Source organism: Ambystoma mexicanum, chromosome 1q (assembly GCF_040938575.1).
Source record: "Ambystoma mexicanum isolate Mex_15411 chromosome 1q, UKY_AmexF1_1, whole genome shotgun sequence".
Lineage (NCBI taxonomy): Eukaryota > Metazoa > Chordata > Amphibia > Caudata > Ambystomatidae > Ambystoma > Ambystoma mexicanum.
Window position 1 is genome coordinate 1,501,130,233 of NC_090922.1, and position 22,893 is coordinate 1,501,153,125.

Below are 22,893 nucleotides of genomic sequence, written 5' to 3' on the forward strand. Positions count from 1 at the left end.
TGATGAGGGCATAGCCTGAGATGCCGGTTTCCTTCTTGTCCTCTTGATGGCATAGCATGAGATGCCGGTTTCCTCCTTGCGGGTACCTTAGTCCTCTTGATGAGGGCATAGCCTGAGATGCCGGTTTCCTTCTTGTCCTCTTGATGGCATAGCATGAGATGCCGGTTTCCTTGTTTCCTCCTTGCGGGTACCTTAGTCCTCTTGATGAGGGCATAGCCTGAGATGCCGGTTTCCTTCTTGTCCTCTTGATGGCATAGCATGAGATGCCGGTTTCCTTGTTTCCTCCTTGCGGGTACCTTAGTCCTCTTGATGAGGGCATAGCCTGAGATGCCGGTTTCCTTCTTGTCCTCTTGATGGCATAGCATGAGATCCTGGTTTCCTTGTTTCCTCCTTGCGGTTACCTTGGTGCTAGTGATGAGGGCATTGCATGAGGTGCTGGTTTCCTCCTTGCGGGTAATGTGGGCCTCTTGATGAGGGCCTAGCATGAGATGCCAGTCCTTCCTCGAGACTTGAGGTGGCGGTTTATCAATGGTGGTTTATATGAGCATTGACATTCCCAAACCTGCCAAGAATGTAGGCTTGGGTGCGAGGACCTCTAGTGTGCATGTTGGGGGGGGGGGAGTACAAGCAGCAGCTGGTATCTTAGTTTTATAATAACGCCTAGAAATGGACCTCTTGCTCGCAGCTCTGCGGAACAAATGACCGGGTGATGGGAATGACTCTGCTACCTGCCCCGCACACTGTCACATGACGTACGTGGCACCCTAGGGAGGAACTGAGCAGTCATGGGTGCAATGCACCGTGCCTTATTGCCAGAAGCCTTGATAATGCTGCACTCCCATGGAAGAGCGCCCCGTGCACCGGGCCCACAGTCTCGCACTGCAAACTATCTTTTTCGTGCAGTGTCTTGCTCGTGCTGTTCGGTGAAGTCATTCTGCGCAGCCGGCTTCATCCTTGAAAGGCCTCTGCACAGGAAACGTGCAGGGTCCCCACCACATCAGTTACGCACGCAGCGAGCTCACCACTGGGCACACCCACACCCCTTACACGCGAAAGTCCAATATATCAACCGGTTTAGGGCGCTGTGGGAGGCGGCGGGGGGGGGGGGTGAAGCAGGAATTAAGATGTAAGAAGGGCCCACTGCTTCCTAAATACAATGAAATTGTCTGGCTCGACAGACGACGCTTAGTGATAACAAGACATTATGGTCGACGATTCATCGCATTTTTTGCGTTTTGCACCGCCCAAAAAGTTCAATGAATCGGGCCCTAATAGTCTTGTGTTATAGGACATTGTGTTCTGAAAATATTTAAAAATTGAGGCCCGATTCACGGAATTTTTTTGCACGGTTCAAAATTACTTTGCACTGCTGAAAAGTGACTTTGCACAGCCAACACAAACCCTGATTCATGGAACTGTGCACACACTTTCACTGGGAAAAATACACTTTGCCCATTTCTATGAATCGGGGTTTGTGTCGGCAGTGCAAAGTCACTTTGAACCGTGCAAAAAATTCCATAAATCGGGCCCTTGGTCCTTATTGGGGTGAACTCAGGGGAGTAATGGGATGTCTTACGGTTGTTACTGTACCCCGCGACCTGTGCTTAACCACGACCCAGTGCCCACCCAGTCAGGATCTGAAGTCCTTGTAGGAGCCCTGTCCCGGGGAGGCCATGGCAGAATGCCAGTGGCAAACTCTCCCCTTCTCTTTTTTTTAATATTAACAGTGTTTATGCAGACTGAATGCGGTCTTGGGCTAGTTGGTAACTGCTATTGGAAACCACCCTCAAAGATGAAATGTGGAGTCAGGCCGCCTGGGACTGGCAAGTGCAGGATGCACGCGGATCTCTGCGGCAGGAGTGCAGCCATGTCTGGGAGGGTAGTGGCGACCCTCTTGCGCTTCACACCCCTCTCGGGGCCTCTCAGTGTGTCCGTTTGGTTTCCCCTGCCGAGAAAGGAATGTTCCAGAATACTTGTTTCGCCTCTTAATCCTGCCCCGAGGGCCCAGCGTCTGAAAACCCGCTCGTGTGCGGTTCCCCAGATTGATATTAAACCGTGAAAAATTAAAACTCCATGGCAACTTAACCCAAGCAGTGATGTATTTATGGGCCCAGACAGCCCCAGCGCCGCCCCCCTTTTTAGCCCCATCAAACTAGTTCTAAATTAGCCCTTGGTGGCCAGAGCTGCAGGGGCTCCTATGCAAGTGCTGTGAGTCCCACAGACGCCGGGGAGAGCGCCCCGGCGTCTACACTCCTTTGTGCGCAACCGGAAGGTCGACATTGTATCCCTAGATTTGACAAACTGTGTGATCCTGGACACACCGCTTGATTTTAAGGCGCCGCTGCTTCCTTACCCGCTGACATTAAACCTGGATCCCTTTCATGGCTCAGCAAGTGGACAGATGGAGCAGCCATGGCTGGGTGGGCGTGGGATTGCGTGTCCATATCCGTGGGCTTCTGCTCGGGCCCTGCGATTGGTGTGTAGCCGTAGTGATCCAAAAGAGGGGTTCACCAGAACGAGAAACATTACTCAGGTCCCCTGCCTCATCTCTCAGTAAGTGGGGGGCTTGCCCTGCGGCAAAGCACTAGGCCTTCAAAACAAGAGGCCAATCTACAAACATGGCCACCACTAGTGTATGGGGCCTTCAGAACCAGGCAACATACTATGAACATGGCCACTGGTACAGATGAGGCACTGAGAACCAGGCAACATACTACAAACATGGCCACCACTACTGTATGGGGCCTTCAGAACCAGGCAACATACTATGAACATGGCCACTGGTACAGATGAGGCACTGAGAACCAGGCAACATACTACAAACATGGCCACCACTACTGTATGGGGCCTTCAGAACCAGGCAACATACTATGAACATGGCCACTGGTACAGATGAGGCACTGAGAACCAGGCAACATACTACAAACATGGCCACCACTAGTGTATGGGGCCTTCAGAACCAGGCAACATACTATGAACATGGCCACTGGTACAGATGAGGCACTGAGAACCAGGCAACATACTACAAACATGGCCACCACTAGTGTATGGGGCCTTCAGAACCAGGCAACATACTATGAACATGGCCACTGGTACAGATGAGGCACTGAGAACCAGGCAACATATTACAAACATGGGGACCAGTACAGATGAGGCATTCAAAACCCAGGAACATAATACAAACATGGGGACCAGTACTGATTGAGCCTTCAGACAACATACTATGAACATGGCCACTGGTACAGATGAGGCACTGAGAACCAGGCAACATATTACAAACATGGCCACCACTACTGTATGGGGCCTTCAGAACCAGGCAACATAATACAAACATGGGGACCAGTACTGATTGAGCCTTCAGAACCAGGCAACATACTATGAACATGGCCACTGGTACAGATGAGGCACTGAGAACCAGGCAACATACTATGAACATGGCCACTGGTACAGATGAGGCACTGAGAACCAGGCAACATACTACAAACATGGCCACCACTACTGTATGGGGCCTTCAGAACCAGGCAACATACTATGAACATGGCCACTGGTACAGATGAGGCACTGAGAACCAGGCAACATACTATGAACATGGCCACCACTACTGTATGGGGCCTTCAGAACCAGGCAACATACTATGAACATGGCCACTGGTACAGATGAGGCACTGCGAACCAGGCAACATACTACAAACATGGGGACCAGTACAGATGATGCATTCAAAACCCAGGAACATACTATAAACATGGGGACCAGTACTGATTGAGCCTTCAGAACTAGGTAATGTATTACAAACCCGGGAACCAGTACTGAGGCATTAAGAACCCGGGAACTTTCTATACATGGGCACCAGTACTGTAGGGGGCCTTCAGAACCAGGCAACATATTACAAACATGGCCACTACTACAGATGAGGCATTGAGAACTAGGGAATGTATTACAAACCCGGCAACCAGTACAGATGAGGCATTCAAAACCCGGGAACATAGTATAAGTCCCCGGAAGATAGCTCAGCGGCAACGTGCTGGCCTTGGAAACAAGATGACACGAAGCCACACAGGTTCTATCCCCAGGTCCGCGCTTAAAAACCTCGGGGTGTTAAACGCATTATAAATACGCAACTAAGACATATTCCTGGAACAGCGCCTCGATGCCCCCTGACTGTGTGAGCGCTTTAAAAATGCCCTGAGAACCAGGCAGCATAATACAGACCTGGCCACCAGTACAGACGAAGGATTCAGAACCAAGGAATGTACTACACACTAGTAGTTATAGCACTAGAAGCTGTATTAACCCGTTCTGCTTCAGACGTATGCACGGCGAAGCTAATGGTTTTAAATCGCACGAATGTGACAGTCATTTAGATAAGGGGGGGGTGTCAATGACTGCAAATAATCAATTCCCTTTGGCAGAGACACGTGACTGCCCCCTAGAGTGACTGGAGTTTAGAAGCGAGAGCTGCTAGCCGGGGACTGGTATTGTTCTATACCACCACAAAAGGGCAGGTACGTGTGTCCTGTCCTTTCTATACAAATAGTAATGTGTGTTGTACACACCCCTCCATCCTTTTAGCCCAAACTAAAAACTAAAATAAGTGTTCGGAGGGACAGGAGAGGGGGACCTGTTCTAAATCTACAGAGTGATCGAGGGGACAGGACCGCCATGAGCTTGAAATTCGAAATGCACGTGGAGAGGTAGAGAAATCGTGCGCTATGTATATAGCGCTTTTATCCAAAGCGCTTTACATGGACATATCTCACTGCATTAGTGACCAGAACTTCCCTGCAAGGCAGCTGCGGCCCAGAGCAGAGGCAACCTGTGCATGCAGGCATGGAGGAGAAACTTGATATGCTGGGAGAAGGGGGGAGGGGTGTGGGGGGGGGCTACAGCTGACAGGCCTAACCCTTTCAATACCTCCGCCCTGCCCCCATCCGGCCCTCTCCCAGACTAGACAGGAAGTGCAGCCGCACGTGCACTAATGGAGACCAGGACATGGCGGCTATTAATAGCAGGTGGAAATGGCGGCGGACCCCCACCCCGTGCGGGGGTGGGAGTGCTTTACTACAGGAAGCTGGAGGAATGGGGATCCGAGGCCGGCAGCCTCGCGCCGGAAATTGCAAATACTAACGCGGGCAGGAAGGAAGCCGGCTCGGAATCACGGGCCCGTGTGCTTTGAAGCCCGGGGCTGCCGCTTCTGTGCGCGCTCGCTTTAATGGCCAATAATATTCGCCGCTAAACCCTTAATGGCTATTCGGAGACGGTCGATGAACATACGGCAGGGCAATGGTGGGACGTCCGGGGTTGCATTTCACGTAGCTGTCATGGCTTCAAAACCATCGGAGGGCCAAACTATTCCAACTTGCCGCGTTATCCCATTCAGAATAGCACTTCCAAAAAAATCCTACAATCGTTGCTGTTTGTCGATAAGTGGGGCGACTCCCAAAAGAGTCTCCAAGGGCAGCACCTGACCGCGGCATATTGCGTACAAAAGCCAACCACCTGCCTCTCGCCTTGCATCTCCGGGCCCTCTGTTGGCTTTTGCCACAACTGTGTCCTACCCCCATGACCTCACGTGTACCCACTGACGAGGGCTACCAGGGCAAGGGCAGGAGGGCTCTAAAGAATGACATTTCGGGCCATTCTAGCGCTTCAGCGCCATGGCGTATGGCAGTAGACGCTATATAAATGCAAGATAGCATAGCGTAACATTGTAGAAATCGGCCACATCCTGTGGGATTGTTATGTTTAAGGATGTCTGTGCATTGAGGCGCTGGCCCTTATCGTGTGACCCCTTCCCTCCCGCCCCTCCTCTTCCCTTCCCGAATTCTGGCACAATTGGGCCCTCTGTCCCATCCTAGACCCTAGTGAAGTGCCAGATGCTGTTGCTATGTTCTGCTTGCATCCACACCATAAAGCTCGCTGAATAGGTGTATATGGTTCATGGTAAATCCCTTTAACGTTAGGGTAATGAGCGCCCAGCCCAGGGTGCGTTATGCATTTAGTGATTCAATCATACAGCTATTTTATCGCATAACAATTTGCAAATATAACGAATAATCTGTGGTCATTCTGATGTTTCCAAAATGCTCTTTTTATGCAAAATAGCCAGGAACCTCCAGGGTGCTATTTGCCCCCCTCCTTTTTCTCCTATGGGTATTTAAAAAAAAGTATTGCAGTCGTGTTCCAGATTGTTACCCGTTGAATGATAACTTTCTGTCCGAAAATTAAATAAAAATAAATTTGCTTTGCCCAGTATGGCAAGTGAAATGTTCTTATATATCCCGGAAGTGGTCCTTAGAAACGCGCCTTCTAAAAGAACCAATTTCTGATGTTAGTTACATAATTTCCTTTTCTGATTCGCTGCTTTTGCAGAGAATGCGCATCATTTTGTTTTCCTCTCAAGCTGTCCTTCCTTCGTGGAAGGGTCCCGCCCAGATTAAACCAATAGCCTGCTTTCTACTGGGCACACCACAGTCTGTCCTGGCCACTGATTGGTTGGTGTTAGCACTGATGAAGTTATGCACTTGTTAGTACGCCGAACCAGCCTGCCCCGCTGGAACTTGAGAACCACAGCCTGCAATGCAGTTCCGATCCACCCCTGAACTCCTCTCCCCCCTCCATGGAGGATTCACCCTCAGTACGATGGTGACATTCTCCAGCATTGGATCTTTCATGGATTCACATGCTTAGAATATTCCCCGTTCCCGCAGGACACAGGTGATGGCTGTGATTGTCCATTGGGGTGCCTCTGGTGCTGTGCAGCCCTCCCCACCATCCTACAAGTCGCTTTGTGTACCGAGTGCTCAGGATGAAAAGGAAACGTGTAAAGCTTTGTTGGTCAGTCAGAGGAAGTACCAGTGTTATTGGTCAAAACTCTGTCCGAACAGCCTCGGCCCTGAGGAAGGCATTACAGTCCCTGTCAAAACGCACGATATTATTGCCGATACTGTAGAAATCACAGAATACAAAGTTAATTTAGTTTTTCAGGGAAATAAATTCGGTCACTTCTCCATTAGGTAAAATATTTTCGACTAAATCACAGACCTCCGTTATTGCTGAAGACCGTCCTGCCCTGAGAATAAGCAGGTGAAGGACGGCTCTAATGGGTCTGTGAGCTGGCAACATATTGAAGATAAGTCTTTTTGTGACTTGAATCAGTGCAGAAACCGTTTGGCTTTTTGTGCATGGCTGGAGTCCTAAGATTTATTTTCACAATCCTCACCTGACGGGGCTGATGTCACTGATTTGAATGAATCGCACACCCAACATGATGGCTGCAGCTCCTCAAACCCACATGCTTGTAAGGGCAGCTTGCCAATTGTGGAGAACGAGACCAGTGCATTTCAGCCCCGATTCTGGCATTGGCATCTATGAATCATTCGGGAGGACTCTCATCCTCCTGCAAAGGCTAGGCACGTGGCTAATACTATACGCGGATTGCTGTTCCCTCCCATGGTAGGGATATTCATATCAATAAGTCCAGCCTGCCTGTGATACTACCCAGAGAGCTTCTCCTGGGGTCGGAAGAACCTGAGCCGAGAGAGTTGAAACCAGAGAGGCACTTGCAAATAAGGTCCTGCCTTGGTTGCACACTAAAGTTGGTCAAGGTTGTGTTAGAGTACAGGACCTTCTTTGACAGGTGGATATTAAGGACTGGTGCACTGGGAATAACACGGATCATGGGCTGTGGCCAGAGCATCTTGCCCTATTTTTGGGTCAATAAGTGGTGCCCTGCTCGTATCAATGTATAAGCGCCTTACACATGCACAATAAATATCAGAACAACATGTCATCTGCCTCCGATTTAAGGATTGTGCTGAACTAATTTCTGTTACTCTTCCCACCGGGTTCCTTTTTTGTACTTGTGCGTAATTGCGGTTTTTTTTTTTTTTTTTTGTTCTTTTTTTTTTTTTCTTCTGTTGAGCGCCACGATTCATATGGGCCAATAGCGGCACTATATGTCATGGTTTTAGAACACGGCACGCTCCCACCAGGGTCTCCTTTCCCTGACAATGAACGTGGTGCACAATTAAAAATGCTTTTATCTTTTAATCACAAGTTATTTATTTGACTAGGACTCCAACCCGTCTGGCATCCACCTTTTATAGACACCCCGTGTCACAATGGACTAGGAACCAGGCCGGGCTGTATCAATAAGATATTTATTAATTTGTTATTTAAAGGAAAAATATGCACAATACAATTATACAGTAGCCACAGTTTGCATGAATCTTTAATGGCAAACAGGAAAACTAATTTTAAAGCATGTGAATTGTATGAAGGTTAAGACCTCCCCCCTCCCCCCAACATCAGTATCTTAATTAACTTTTGTATGGAAGGCAGTGGCAAGGTGTAAGGATAAAGAGAAAAACCGAATTTAGAATACAGCCACCACCCCAAGATGGGGAAATCAGAAAAGAAAATGAAAACCTATTTAAAAAATGTGTTTTTTTTGTGTTTTTTTTTTTAGCAAAACGGCAGAATCGGGTTTGCCTGTTACTCACACAGCAACTCAAAACTGCAGTGGGACGGCTAGAAAGGAAATTTGTGGTGCTACACTTAAGGAGATAGGAAAGCTTATAGACCACTCACTAATCGGGAAAGCAGGGCAAGGTGAAAGCAAGGCCGGAAAATGGTTTATGGGGAAGAAAGCAAATGCAAAGAAAAACACGGCAATGGAATTTCGTTTTTACACGGAATTTGAGATGACGGGCAGCTAAGGAAAGGGCTTAGCTGACAAAATAAATTGGAAATCTGTTTCAAGGACACAGGTACATCTCAGGATGCTAGGCACAATGGATTGCTCTCAATGGCATTACGGTTCGGATTTTCAATGGGACAGATGCAAGTTAAGAGTTCATGGGGTAATGTGCACAGGACACAGGCAAATTCGGTTTGCAGTGACACAGAGGCTATAGAATTGTTGGTTTCGAATGGCAACAATATTGAATGTGAATTTCCAATGGGGAATTAATTGATTTACTTCATATGATACTAGGGACTTACAGACAACTGAAAGGTTTATCAAAGGAATACGCTAACATACACAGGTACTTCTATGGAAAGGTGAATGGATTATACTGGCAATTTGTGACTTTGAGTGGTATTTTCTATGGCATTTATGTTACAAAAGGAAAGGGGGTATGCAATTAGGGACTGGGGTTGGTTGCTACTTACAAAGTAAGCCTTGGTTTGGGATTCTGGACAGCCAGGTTGGATCACAGGGCTCTGGACAGCTTGGCAAGGGGGGTGGGTGTGTGTGTGTCCCTGTGTCTAGTACAGTCCCCTCTTATATGTCCCAAATGACATTACTTTTACAATCTGGGGGGGTGGGGGGGAAGTACCCTAGAATTACTCCTACCCAGGAATAGGACAGCCTACCATTCTTCCCTCGCCGCCCCCCCCCCCCTCACCACTGGCCTGATTGGTTCAGGGGAGAGTGCATCTTTGTTTCTCAGCACTTTATATCAAATCTGAGTTGCGCATTATAACTTCAAATTTATACTAGCCACCACCATAAGAAATAGATAGGCAGATTAGGTGGGTCACAGGGAATTAGACAAGCTGATCGCGAACTCTGCATGGCCCCTCTGCACCTTTTTGTCCTTTTCATGAAATGCATAATAGTTATCTCTCTGCAAATGATTAAGCTCATTCATAATGTACATCTCCATCTTTCCACCGACTGCCATATTTGTCCCTTTTTAAAATCAGCCAGAAACAAGTCTTGCGTGGCCATTTCAGTTTACAAATTCCCAGAAACATGCACCCAGTCTCTGAAAATCCACCTGAAAATCATATGAAAAATATCCTAAAGCAACATTTCTTATTCTGAGTGCTGGGGGAAAAAAGCCTAAAATGCATACATCCTTTAATGTCAATTTGGAGGATCTGTCACATATGGGGGGGGGGGTGCCACAGCCCCCCACAGCAAACTGTCGCTCCCTGGCTCAGCTTGCAGCAAAATTGTCCCTTTGAAGTTTGTCAGTTTGTCCCTCAGAGTGGTTGTGAAAAGGGAATTTGCACTTCTAGCCATACTTGCATTCTTTGTCTCTCTGCTAGGACTGCCTTTTAGTCTGGCAGAACCTGTAATCATCACACCCTCAGCCCCCTCATATGTCATTGCAGAATAGTTCACTTCTAAGTGTGACTTCCAGGGGGAGGCAAGACTTCAAATGGAGTTATTTTTTTTTTCTTCTCCTTGAGCCAAACAGGTTTTACTGGCATTCCTGAGCCTCTGCCAAGTTAGTCTTGTGGGGGGAGAAACATAATATTCATGGCTTTGTCAGCCCCCCAACATATTCACTGACAATTCTGTGCAAGCAAAGCTACCTTTTTCACTGTGGCTTTTAAAAGTAATTGTCCTTTACCCTGTTATACATGCGTGGAAGCCGTATAATGTTTTATCTGTAAATTGGGGGATTCTTTTGGTTTATCCTTCTTGAATGGGTTTGCATTTGTAGTTGATCCTATAGACTCGGGGAGATGAAAGGTAAACAAAAGCCATGTCGGGTTGCATTTTTGATGAATTCTTTACCCCTCATATGAATGAACAATAAGACAAGTCTGTTTTCGGATGTATTGCCTAACCTTTTGGCATTCAGGTGGAATATAGCACACAGGGCTGTTATGCAGCACATCATTTTGTGGTATTTCAGATGACAGAACAGCAAATGTAGAGCTGTTTTTTTAAAAAAATATATATAGTGCCTAACTTTGTCGTTCAGAGGAAAGAAAGCAAACGCAGGGACATTCTTCACTGCAGTGTTCAACTGCTTGCCACACATGTGCCAGGGAACAAAGCACAGCTGTTTTTGGTGAAAGGTTCAAATGCTTGCCACAGGTGTTTTTCGTGGCAATGTTTAAATGTGGTATTGAGGTGAAGGGGATTTCGGTTAGGGCCTGCTCTTATCGATGTATAAGCGCCTTACAAATGCACAATAAATCTGAGTGACATGTCATTGGCCGCCAATTTTAGGATAGTGTTTAACCAATTTCCGTTACTCCTCTCACTGGATTCCTTTTTTTTTACTTGTGCTTAGTTGTTTTTCTTTCTTCTTTTGAGCGCCCCGATTCCTATGGGCCAATAGTGGTGCTATATAAATAATAAAACAAAAGTTTCACTGTGTGATTATGTGGTGTGAGTGCAACCCAATGCTTTGGTGTACTTGACGTGGTGTGCGAGTATGGACATGTGTCTGGGTTAGTTTGAAGTTGTCGTGGTTTGAGACTGCGGCCCACCGTCTTGGCGCCGTTGCCGTGGTTTCGAAAGCATCACCCTCCTGAGGGGGAGGACTTAGCTCACTTTGTGAACAGATCGTTGGGCGCTATGTTCACAGTGGCTAAGTTCCACCCCACTGGAGTGGAACACAACGAGAAGAACCTTGGGACACCGGAAATCACTGCTGCGAGTATGTGCCACAACAGGCAGAGCCTATGGGCGTGTCCACGACAGGCGGTTAAGTGCACTAACCAATAAGACGTGAGTGTAAAAGATGAGGGACTTGGGAGTTTGAGCAAAAAAATGTACTGTTGTAATGTCAGCTTGTCGTCGACCTGCGAGAGGCCACTGCACACTTTTCATCTACCAGAGAACAGTAGATCTCCAGCACTCGGTCCCATCATGCGCCAGGGCTCTCTCACAGCTTCTCTATCACCTGTGGGCAAGTCTATGTCATCCCCCAGAGAGAGGGGTGTTCCCCTGTGTTCAGTCACTCTGCCTGAATATGTCCATGCTTACCCTGAACTCACGGTCCCTCTGCCCTGGAGCTGGAGGTAGTTAGTTCCCCTGTACTCACAGTCCTTCTGCCCTGGAGCGGGAGCTAGTTAGTTGCCCTGTACTCGCAGTCCCTCTGCCCTGGAGCTGGAGGTAGTTGGTTCCCCTGTACTCGCAGTCCCTCTGCCCTGGAGCTGGAGGTGGTTAGTGGCCCTGTACTCAGTCCCTCTGCCCTGGAGCTGGAGGTAGTTAGTGGCCCTGTAACTGGAGGTAGTTGGTTCCCCTGTACTCGCAGTCCCTCTGCCCTGGAGCTGGAGGTAGTTGGTTCCCCTGTACTCGCAGTCCCTCTGCCCTGGAACTGGAGGTGGTTAGTTGCCCTGTACTCAGTCCCTCTGCCCTGGAGCTGGAGGTAGTTAGTGGCCCTGTACTCGCAGTCCCTCTGCCCTGGAACTGGTGGTAGTTAGTTCCCCTGTACTCGCAGTCCCTCTGCCCTGGAACTGGAGGTAGTTGGTTCCCCTGTACTCGCAGTCCCTCTGCCCTGGAGGTGAAGTCGGACCCTTTTTATTGGTTTCCTGGAACTATATTTTAATTATTTTTTATTACAGGCTAACTGCTCCCTATCTCTAAACTCTGGGCAGTGGAATGTATCCACTTGGGAGAGGCCCACCCACTGAGGACGAGGGAGGGGCCTGCGTGACTGGGATCTTTACTCCAGCCCCCCTCACTTCTAAACCACTGTTTCTTTCTACTGCGCCCCTCGTTTGATTTCTCTTCCAATGCCCCACCCTCCACACTCACGCCTGCACACATTTTGAAAATCCCCACCCCGCATGCCAAAACCTTTTTCAGAAAACCTTTCTTAGCGCCTTCAGCCAGATGCATCATTTGAATACTGGACCACCCCCCCCCCAAGGTGCTCCTCTGTGACCGCCCACTCCACCTTGCCCTAGCAAGTCACCAGGGACATGCACCCTCCACTGGGTGTGCACGGCACTAGCTGATGGTCTAGAACCCATGCATGGTACAGTAACTAACGCTTTCCCCTCTGTCTCTGTTCCACAGACGCCAGTGGCTCTCAAACTGGCCTTCCGTTTCCACGGCTACGAGCTGAACCCGAGATCCTGTGCCTGCTATTGAGGCCACCGCCAATGTAGGCCATGCACCTGTCAAAAGTGGAGAGAGGCAGCAGTACAGAAGGCCAGCACTCACTATGGAGAAGAGCAGAGGCCTTCACTCACTGTGGAGAGGGTGGCAGGGAAGTCCTGCACTCACTGTGGAGAGGGTGGCAGGGAAGTCCTGCACTCACTGTGGAGAGGGCGGCAGGGAAGTCCTGCACTCATCCTGGAGGACACCACAGAAGACCTGCACTCGGTGTGGCGGACGGTGGCACACCCCCTGGGCTCCCCCTCCGGTGCCTACTGAGCTGATTTAGTTGATATGATGCCCACTGGCTCAGTTCAGCAGGAACCGGAGTTGAGCTCCTAAGCCAGGAGAGAATCGGGAGGAGGTGCCCAATGCCTGGCAGTACCAACAACATGCTCCATGCCAACCTCACCGCCAAGGTATTGACATGGTCCAGCAGAATACTGATGAGCAGGAAGGCCTTCCCTGCTCCACATGGGCAGTTTCGGTGGGGCACCCCTCCTGTCACCTGTAATGCATGAAATCAAAGTTACAGGTGTGGTGTTTTTCCGAGGATAATTGCAGTGTGAAGCCATCAACTACCGCACTATATATCAGGAGTCAGGGTAAGACCGCTTGTTGGTGCGCTTAGGCCCTAACTGTATGTGCTGTGGTGTGCTCCGTAACTAGTCTATTGAGGTTCATCCCTTCTCCTTATGTGTTGTAGACCGATTATAGTAGTTAATCGTGCTTCCCCCTGACATTGGAATCATATACAGGTATGAGCAACAGATCAGTCTGGGCAGATATTTAAGAGTTGAATTGATTGTAATCCAATTTTCTACTGACCACAGCCAACACATGTTTCGACACAAGCTCTTTTTCAAGGCATTTGTGGTTGGAAAGATTGCATAGTTGGAAGTGGGCAAGGTGGCCCGGCACAGCTTTCTCTGATGTTGGTGCCGGAGAGTTGAGTGACTGGGTCTGTCCAGGGTAAGTCCTCGACCAGGGTTGGACTGGCCTATAGGGAACTCTGTAGATTTCCTGGTAGGCCTCTGCACAAAGGGCACCGGCGGACTGGCCTATAGGGAACTCTGGAGATTTCTCGGTAGGCGTCTGCACCACGGTCAGCGTTTCAACATTCACGGCACAGTAACGGCTTAGTCTCCTTTTTTTTAAATGTTCACTCTAGCTCCTAATACATCACTTGTTGGGTACAAACTCATTATTTTGCTCTCAGAACAGAGCTCCTAAACTCACGCACTGGGTGCTTCATCAGATAAGATGGTAACACATTGTAATCTTTAATCGACCAATTAAAATGGTCATCAAAAAACAATTTAATTAATGATCCCTATTTAATATCCAGTCCCTGCTAAACTTTTATTTTTGGGGGGGGGGTGGGGTTAGAAGACAGTTTATAAACAGAGGAGTTTACACTCCCAAGAAGTTTATTGCATTTCTCCTCATCAGGGCAAAGCTTGTCTTATTTAATCATCTCTTCGTGCAATTTCCTGCGGAGGATGCAACATTTGCTCATAGATCTGTAAAACCCTCCAACCCACGTGCGCTTGAATAGAGACCCTCCAACCCACGTGCGCTTGAAGAGACGCCCGTTTCACGTCTAACTCCGACCATTGGGACTGACTTGGGCAAAAAGAGAACTTTCCTCCAGACCAAAATTCCAATGTAGACCAGTCAATATCTTTATCTTGCGTTTCTGCCCAAGAAATCAATCGTGGTAGTAATTTTTGATTATAAAACGGAGAACCAACCAAACTTCAAACCATTAAATTGACACCACTGAGCGTCAGAAGCTAGAAATGATGCTCTGAAAGTTTTGTACAATGGCCATGTTCCCCTTCTTGCATAAATGTAATGCCCAAAGTACAAAAACTCAACCACTTCTAAAACTTGGCCCTCAACCTTCCAATTAAAATCGTTCCTTGCATTAAGTCTTACAATTTTCGATTTTACTATGTTGAAATGCAGGTCCAGCAGATATGAATGTAAACATTCTGGAGATTACATAGTTGCTTGCGGTTTGGTTCTAGCTGACACCATCTAGTCTCGGGAGGATAGCTCCGGGGCAATGTGCTTGCCTTGGAAGTAAGACGACACGGAGCAACACAGGTTCGATCCCCGGATCCGTGCTTAGAAACCTCTGGGTATTAAGCGCACTATAAATTTACAATTACCAGGACACTGATTACTGACGCTACCCTGGGCCCAACGGCACAGGACGGTCGCTTAGCCTAATTTCCACATTTAGATTAACCAAAGTTCGTACAGCGATCATAGATGGTGGAATAGTATACTCAAGCATGCAATGGTCACTTAAACACATGGGATAAACAACAACCCCAAACCCCCCACAACCTCAAATCAGACAACACAAAGATACAATCCAAGGTAGATCTATCCCATCACTGCAAGTAAAACCTGGGGGGATATCACCATGTGTATTACCATTTAAAGGGAACAAGTCCCAAGCCGCGACATCCTGTCTAATTTGAAGACTTCTCTCACGAGCCTTCATGGAGACTGTCGATCTAGCTGATACCATATTGCAAGATGGATCAAGGCCTTCTTTCCTCAATCTTTGCTCTTCTAAAACTCAAGTTCTTTTTTTCCTCTTTCACTACTCTCTCCTGTCCTCCCCACCCCCTTCCTTCTTTCTTTTTCCCTTCTTAATGAAATGTTGACATCCTCTTTGACATCTATCCTTTTTATTCACATATTCCTAATGTGTTTCTCGATTGGTTTCATTTAACATTTGTGGAAATCGTCAATGTTCTCCTTTAAAGCCACCAAGTGATTGATCTCTGCCTTCTTCTCGGTCTCTACTATTGCTCCGCCCACTAATGGGACAGCCAGCCTATCCGCTTGCCTCTGAACTGTGCAATTCCTACACGCTGTAGTAATTTCCCTGTGCCTCTATTTTTCCATCACTATATTCTCTTTCTGGTCTGCTTTTTCATTTCCTTTCTATTGCCTTTATATGCATTCCTGGCTTAGCCCCTCTCTAGTTACTCCCTTTCATGCCTCTTGGAGTCCCAATCTCAATTTCTTCTCCCTGTCCCCAAATAGACTTTTCTGTTTGCAAACACTGGAGCTCCTCACCTCTGCCTATTTGTTCCTCTCACACTTTGTTACTTTTTCGTATCTGTCTTAAAAAGGTTTTCTTTCTTCCTCGGCCTAGTGAAATTATTCCCTCATTTTTATTTGTCTGTCTCCATAATTGTTACACCATATGCTTTGGCGAAAGTCTCTATGAATAAATAAATACAAACCCAAGTCTGCTCTATCGTGGGCCCACCTGCTGTGCACCAGTACCTTCCATCTCCACCTAACCCCCTTGACCCAAATAAAGAAATGCCAGTGGGCTTAACCTGCTCTAAGGGGTCCCGCCACTGCTCCCTCATCTTAGCTGCCACCTCTCTGCCACACCTGTACCATGCAAATAGAGGGTCAAAAGGGGGAGCAATGTTGAAGGTAGTTTAACATTTAGGACAGAAACAGGTTGCTGTTACCCCGTGGCCTGCAGTTTCCTAAAAAGAATTTGCACTTAGCACCCTGCTTGGTAGCCCCAGACAGGTAAAGATGATACACATTCTGGCAAGCTGCACCAACTTGAAGCTGCCCTGATTACTTACCAACCGGTACAGCCTACCAGTGTGGTGGATTTCAACCCAATAATTCTAGAGCCTTCACCCGGCTTACTGCTGTTTCAAAGTATCTCGGAACTATCGGAATATTTTTAAATGGAATACTGTGGTGTTCAGGCCCTGGCACGGCAGGGGGATGGGGTGGAGATTACAGGCCGCCAGCTTGAGCCATGGTAGGCCCGAACGCAGCGGGCTGATATCGTCCATGTCTAACACCCTGCTGGGATGTGAAAGCCATTCTCACCCCCAGGGTTTACCAGGGGTGCAAATGGTTTCTTTTTTTCCCCCCTTGTTCCCAGGAGATGAGCTCAGCAGAATGCGTGTCCCCATCTCCTCAGGAAAAATGGGGGGGGGGGGAAGAAAAATGCCTGCCACCTTTGGAAAAGGGCATAGTGAATGTTCCATTTTAATGGTGGGGATAGTCCCTTTTCAATTGGTGGGGGAGAGGGGTACTGATCAACAGGCACCAGAGTCAAGCATAGCGAGGAAGCAGCGTGACCATTCTGGGGTGCCACTCCAGGTGGGGACATGTTACCGCACACCCCACATCCTTTACTGTGTTGCTGTACACACTCCTGATCCAGGTAGCCCAACTGCACACCCTTGCGCCTCATTGTATCGATGCCTGTGCCTAATTCCTTTCACTGTGCATACCTTTGTCCCAGAGGTTCACTGTGCAAGTCTCTGTGTTGCTCCTGAACATGGGAGCATCCATGCTGCGGGAAAAGGTACATAAAGCTTCAAATGTTTTGACGTGGGCGGTGATTACTGCATCACGCCCGGGAAAGACAGGTTCTGAGTGGATAAACTGTCTTCCCTGGGTTCGAATGCTGCTCTTTCAGAATGCAATTCTCCAGTGCATTCAAAGGACACGGAATGGAATTTTGGGCTTCTGGATTATTCGAGATGGACAGAAGAGGGATTCTAGAGTTATGGCACATCCCAGCGCCTTCTAGAGTCGAAATCTAGAGAAGTTGAGAGCGACCTTTAGAAAGAATGATGAGGCTGGACAGGAATGCACCTTTAAGTCTGTCTCTAGACCCGGGGTCTGCAAGCCTTGGCTCTCTACATGTTTTGGACTACAACTCCTATCATGCTTAGCTGCATGGTCAATGATATGGGATCATGGGAGTCATAGTCCAGACTGGAAACCAAAAGAGGCCCTGGAAATAATTTTAAGTGGCACCGTGTCGCACATTTTCAGCAAACCCAATTTATTTCATAGGAGAAAATTTGGAAATAAAATGCGTTACCACACAAACGAGGCCCAGGGTGCAGAGACCGATCAGGAAATCTCCAGAGTTCCCTATATGCCAGTCCACCGCTGGTCATAGTCTAGAACATCTGGAGAGCTGCAGTTCATCTGGTGGGAAATCCTTTCTCTGCAGGAGGGGGTGGAGGGCAGTGAAGGAACTCAGTTGCTAGAGAGGGGGCAGCTGGGGGTCCTGATATATTTACTGATGGTATGTGCAACTTATACATCAGTTTCTAGGCTGTGAACTGATGCTTGGGATCCCTGTTTAGGGGGACTGATTGACACAGAGGCAGCCATATTGCCCGAAGGCGCCAGAAATAAAGTTTATACCATTAATAGCTGTACCAGACATCACAATGTCTCCCGCAACTCCCTGGAGTGTCCAGCAGAGGGACAAACTCCAGCACTCCCTCCAGATTAAAATAATTAAACCCCCAATTCAATCCCATGGGGAAATTCCTTTCTCCCACTTTCTGGATCTAAATCTCCCTCACACCTGGTCAAGAAACTTGGCATGTCTGCTGTACATTTGACTTCTTCCTGGCTCCCCGCTGCTCTGTGCCAAGGAAATGAAGAACGGACTTCACTTCAACGGGCAAGATGGAAGTGAAGGCTATTCTTTATTTTTGCAGCAAGGAGACAGCGGGCAGGTGGGTGCCACAGAGCAATGCAGGGAGGAAAGGGGGGGAGCAGGGTGTGCCAGGGTTGCACCCCGAAATCCTCCATGCCTCAGGGTCCATGGTTACACCAGCTCATTTTGCCCCCAATGATCGGACCCTGTTGCTAATAGTCATTTGGTGATTTAAATATCCGTTCCTGCTGGATTCCTTGAGCACTGTATTAATCACAACCAATATTATGACCCACTCTTAATAGTCCATTTAGTCGACCTGGAGGCAATGGGTGGATTCTGCTGACTGGGGTATCGAACCCCCGGGGCAGAAGCAGAGTTTCTAAATGGAGCTCTCGCTGGACCTGAAGGGTGCGAAGTGGAGCGCTGAAGACCCTCATTTCTCCCATGGCCCCTCCTTAGTGCAGTCCGTCTCACAGCATCACTGCCCACAATGCAAAGCACTAAACATTGCAGGGAACCGAAAGAGCACCCGCTCAGCACGGTGGGCATACATCAGGCAGACACCTTTACAGGTGTAAGCCTGTGCAGGCCCTTTGCGACTGGAGCATGCACTGTTCAGGCCGTGCACATGCACCAATGGCGAAGTGTTCTGGGACTGAGCCTTTATTGCACACTGAATCCCCAGAAAATGCACCCCTCTGCTGTCATTTACAGCCTTGGAGCCTTCGCCAGCAGGGAACTAGTACCCAGAAATCAGGTACCCCACAAGCTGAAATGAAAGGGCGCAGTAACCACTGTGCACAATCAAAGCTATCGGGCGCAGCGATGCGATGCACTCACCTGTAAGCCTGTTATATAATAACATTAGTTGATGCATAATTTGTCTGGCTCATCTAGAGCCACCTGCAGGCAGTCAGAACCGCCGCCCCCCCCCCCTGAAAAACACACCTATTGAAATAAAAACCTACTAGAGTGGAAGGCAAAAGCAGCAGCCTATAGTTCATTTAAGAGAAAGGCAAAGGTGGCTACAAACTGGCCAGGTACATGATGTGGCTACAAACTGGACAGGTACATGATGTGGCTGCCAGTGGACAGGTAAATGTGGCTGCCATTGGACAGGTCGATGATGTGGCTGCTTCTGTAAAGGTGATTGCTACTGGACAGGTAAAGGTGGCTGCTATTGGATAGGTAAAGGTGGCTGCTACTGGACAGGTAAATGTGGTCAGTGTGCCTGCTACTGGACTGGTAAATGTGGTCAGTGTGGCTGCTACTGGACAGGTACATGATGTGGCTGCTATGGGACAGGTAAACGTGGCTGCTATTGGACAGGTAAACGTGGCTGCTACTGGACAGGTAAACGTGGCTGCTACTGGACAGGTAAACGTGGCTGCTACTGGACAGGTATTTGGTGTGGCTGCTTCTGTAAAGGTGATTGCTACTGGACAGGTAAAGGTGGCTGCTATTTGATAGGTAACGGTGGCTGCTACTGGACTGGTAAATGTGCTCAGTGTGGCTGCTACTGGACATGTAAAGGTGGCTGTCTCAAGACAGACATATGATGTGGCTACTTCTGTAAAGGTGACTGCCACTGGATAGGTACATGTGGCTGCCACTGGACAGGCAAAGGTGGCTGCTACATCCTGAACTGTGCTGTAAGAGCAATGAACATGACTAAAAGATTCCCTCTCTGAGAAAACAATAATAAAGAGCTTGATTTCCAGGCAGCAAGGTGTGTCATTGAAAAGGAGAACAATAAAATGATTGCAGAGCTTGATTCTCAGGTGACCATGTAAGTTATTGGGAACAATAAAATGATTGCAGAGCTTGGTACTCAGGTGACCATGTAAGTTATTGTGAACAATAAAATGATTGCAGAGCTTGATTCTCAGGTGACCATGTAAGTTATTGGGAACAATAAAATGATTGCAAAGCTTGATTCTCAGGTGACCATGTAAGTTATTGGGAACAATAAAATGAATGCAGAGCTTGATACTCAGGTGACCATGTAAGTTATTGGGAACAATAAAATGAATGCAGAACTTGATTCTCAGGTGACCATGTGAGTAATGGAAATTGAGATAAAATGAACGCAGCTTGATTTTTCAGGTGAAAATGTAAGTAATTAAAATTCAAAACAATAAAATGATTGCAGAGCTTGATTCTCAGGTGACAATGTAAGTTATTGGGAACATTAACATTAAAGAAGTGCTTGATTGTCACTCAACAATTTAAGTTATTGATCTTCAGAATACAAATATGCATGCAGAACTGGATTTTGGGCGACAATTTAAAACTTGAAAATTGATGATAAAATGAATGCAAAGCTTGATTTTCGGGTGACAATGTAAGTTATTGAATTTGTAAATAATAACATGAATGTGTCTTGTGTTTGCGAAAATAAATTCTGCAACAAACTCTTAATTTCCAGTATTGTCTTTCTCCAGCACACACGTCCCTGTTATTTTATTGTATGTTCTTTATGCATGTGTCTGTTCCATGACATTCCTTCTGTGTCACTACTTTTTCCAGTCTCTTTGGGCCCGATTCATGGAATTTTTAGCACAGTGCAAAATCACTTTGCACTGGTGCAAAATCACTTTGTGCTGCCAACAAACACCCCGATTCATGGGGCAGTGCAAAGTCACTTTGTACTACAAAAATTCACTTTGCACCGCTCTATGAATCGAGATGTGTGTTGGGAGTCTAAAGTGACACTGCACTGCGCGCCAAATGCCCTTTTCTGCCCTAGCTGTACCCACTGTCCATCTTATGGCAATCAGCTAGTGAGCGAAGGGGTATGGGCCCCCAGAAAGCCTGCAACTAGCCCAGAAGAAGGGTAGTGTCAAGAGTAGAGCCCGCAAACCCAGACGGGGGTGTGAGAACCCTTTCAAATTGTACATAGTGTGACATGTGGCTAAGCAGCCATACTGCCAACCTACCTGCACCCACAGAGTAGACACTGGCGCACACGGTGGTTTCGGAGGGCAGGAAAAGCAAGTAAACTGAAGGGCAGCCATCCTCAGTTTATTGTTTGATGGGTAAATTCCTGCTTATTTTGAATTGTCCAATATTACAACAGCCCAGAATAAAAGCTAGTGGCCCTGGGGCACACTCTTGGTGCCTGGTGGAACCTTGTCTCTCCCCTGACTTTTACTTCTGTCTGTGGGTTAGTCTTCTCACCAGGGGCGTAGGAGACACATAAAATCTGGGGGGGGACATCTTGGGGACTTTGCTTTATTTATTTATTATGTTTTAGTCAAAGAACTCGACTTTTCACAAAATTTGAATTAAAATAGCAGTATGTATTAAATTACAAATATCACTGTAAAAAACAAGAGAAAAGAATTAAAGAAAACAGAAGAAAATTAAAGGATGCAGCAGCAAAGAACATGTCTTTGTATGTTACATTTCTGGATTTATCATCTGACTATGAGCTCATAGTAAGCGAGAGGAAATAATTACTTCCAGTGGGCCAGAGCTAGGATGCCAGCTTGTTAAGAGGCAGATCACCTGTAAGTGGACTCCTGCCAAATAAAGGAGTTGCAACCTTTTCTACCAACTGCAAGTTGCTACTTTTGTTGTGTGGGGCAAGGAGAAGTGTGTGTCTCTTGGAATGGAAGGATGGGGGTTTCAAAGAAAGGAAATCTTGTTTGTACCTCTGAGTAATCCCTGTTATGGGAGTAGAGGGACCAGGTGTGTGATGTTGCTGCTTTGACTCTCTTCCGAGGGGGGGGTAAAGCAGACAAGGAGGATGAGCGATCGCAAGCCCACCCGAGGGGGTGCCTAGTAGGTGGAGTGTATGTGGACCCAGGGGTTTGGCCAGAGGGGCAGCCTGCTATGTGGGCTGCTCCTCTAGCACCTCTGCGAGGGCCGGGCCAGCCTCTCATGGTGAGTCTGGTCCCTCTTATTCCATTTCATGCTGGCTTCAGAGCCCAGCCTTTCTTTGCCTTTGTTATTCTGAATGCAGAATTGGACTCTGTTCCTTTATCTTTTAACATTTGCGGCAAAACCTGATCTATTTGATTCTCTCATATGGTACTAGGACAGCATAGCATGGGTCCCCTGCCCTGCTATATTATTCAAAGAGCTCCTCTGGCCTTTCTTTGCCTCTCCCTTGTCTCGCTGCTTGCTTGCTTAATGCATACCTCCTAGCTTGAACACTCAACATATTCTCCCTAACAATGGCATCTACAGTCTGTCTTAACTTCTATTTGTTCTGTATCTTGAATTGGCCTCTTATTTCCACTTTTCTGTCTGCAGGGGAAAGGCATTTGGCAGTCACTGCCATGATGGTTCTACCTGGCCATAAGAGAGCAACAGCTAGCCAATATTGGAAGAACATGGGCATATTATGCCAGAGGCTGGCAACTGCCTTCCTAATGCCTACACAAGAGACAACTCTTGCCTTTGTTTCTAACAGTAATTCAGTGGATGAAGAAATGCGAGAACACGCATATTGCTTATAAATGAAGGGGATGATGTGACACTTGGTTAGGGCATTTTGATCATGCCAGGAGCTAATTACCGGCTTCAATTAAGCAATTACCTTTTAGACTTCTGG

The 22,893-nt window shown here is 47.6% G+C and overlaps 1 long non-coding RNA gene across 2 annotated transcripts in view; it reads left to right on the forward strand.

The window, feature by feature from the left end:
* The window catches only part of LOC138550342 (uncharacterized), an 80,166-nt gene extending 59,413 nt beyond the window's left edge, over nt 1-20,753 (forward strand). For both annotated transcript variants that reach the window (XR_011294102.1, XR_011294108.1), the window contains exon 3: nt 12,776-20,753. This is a non-coding gene — a long non-coding RNA (uncharacterized lncRNA). The remainder of the gene's footprint in view (nt 1-12,775) is intronic.
* The last annotated feature ends 2,140 nt before the right edge of the window (nt 20,754-22,893 follow it).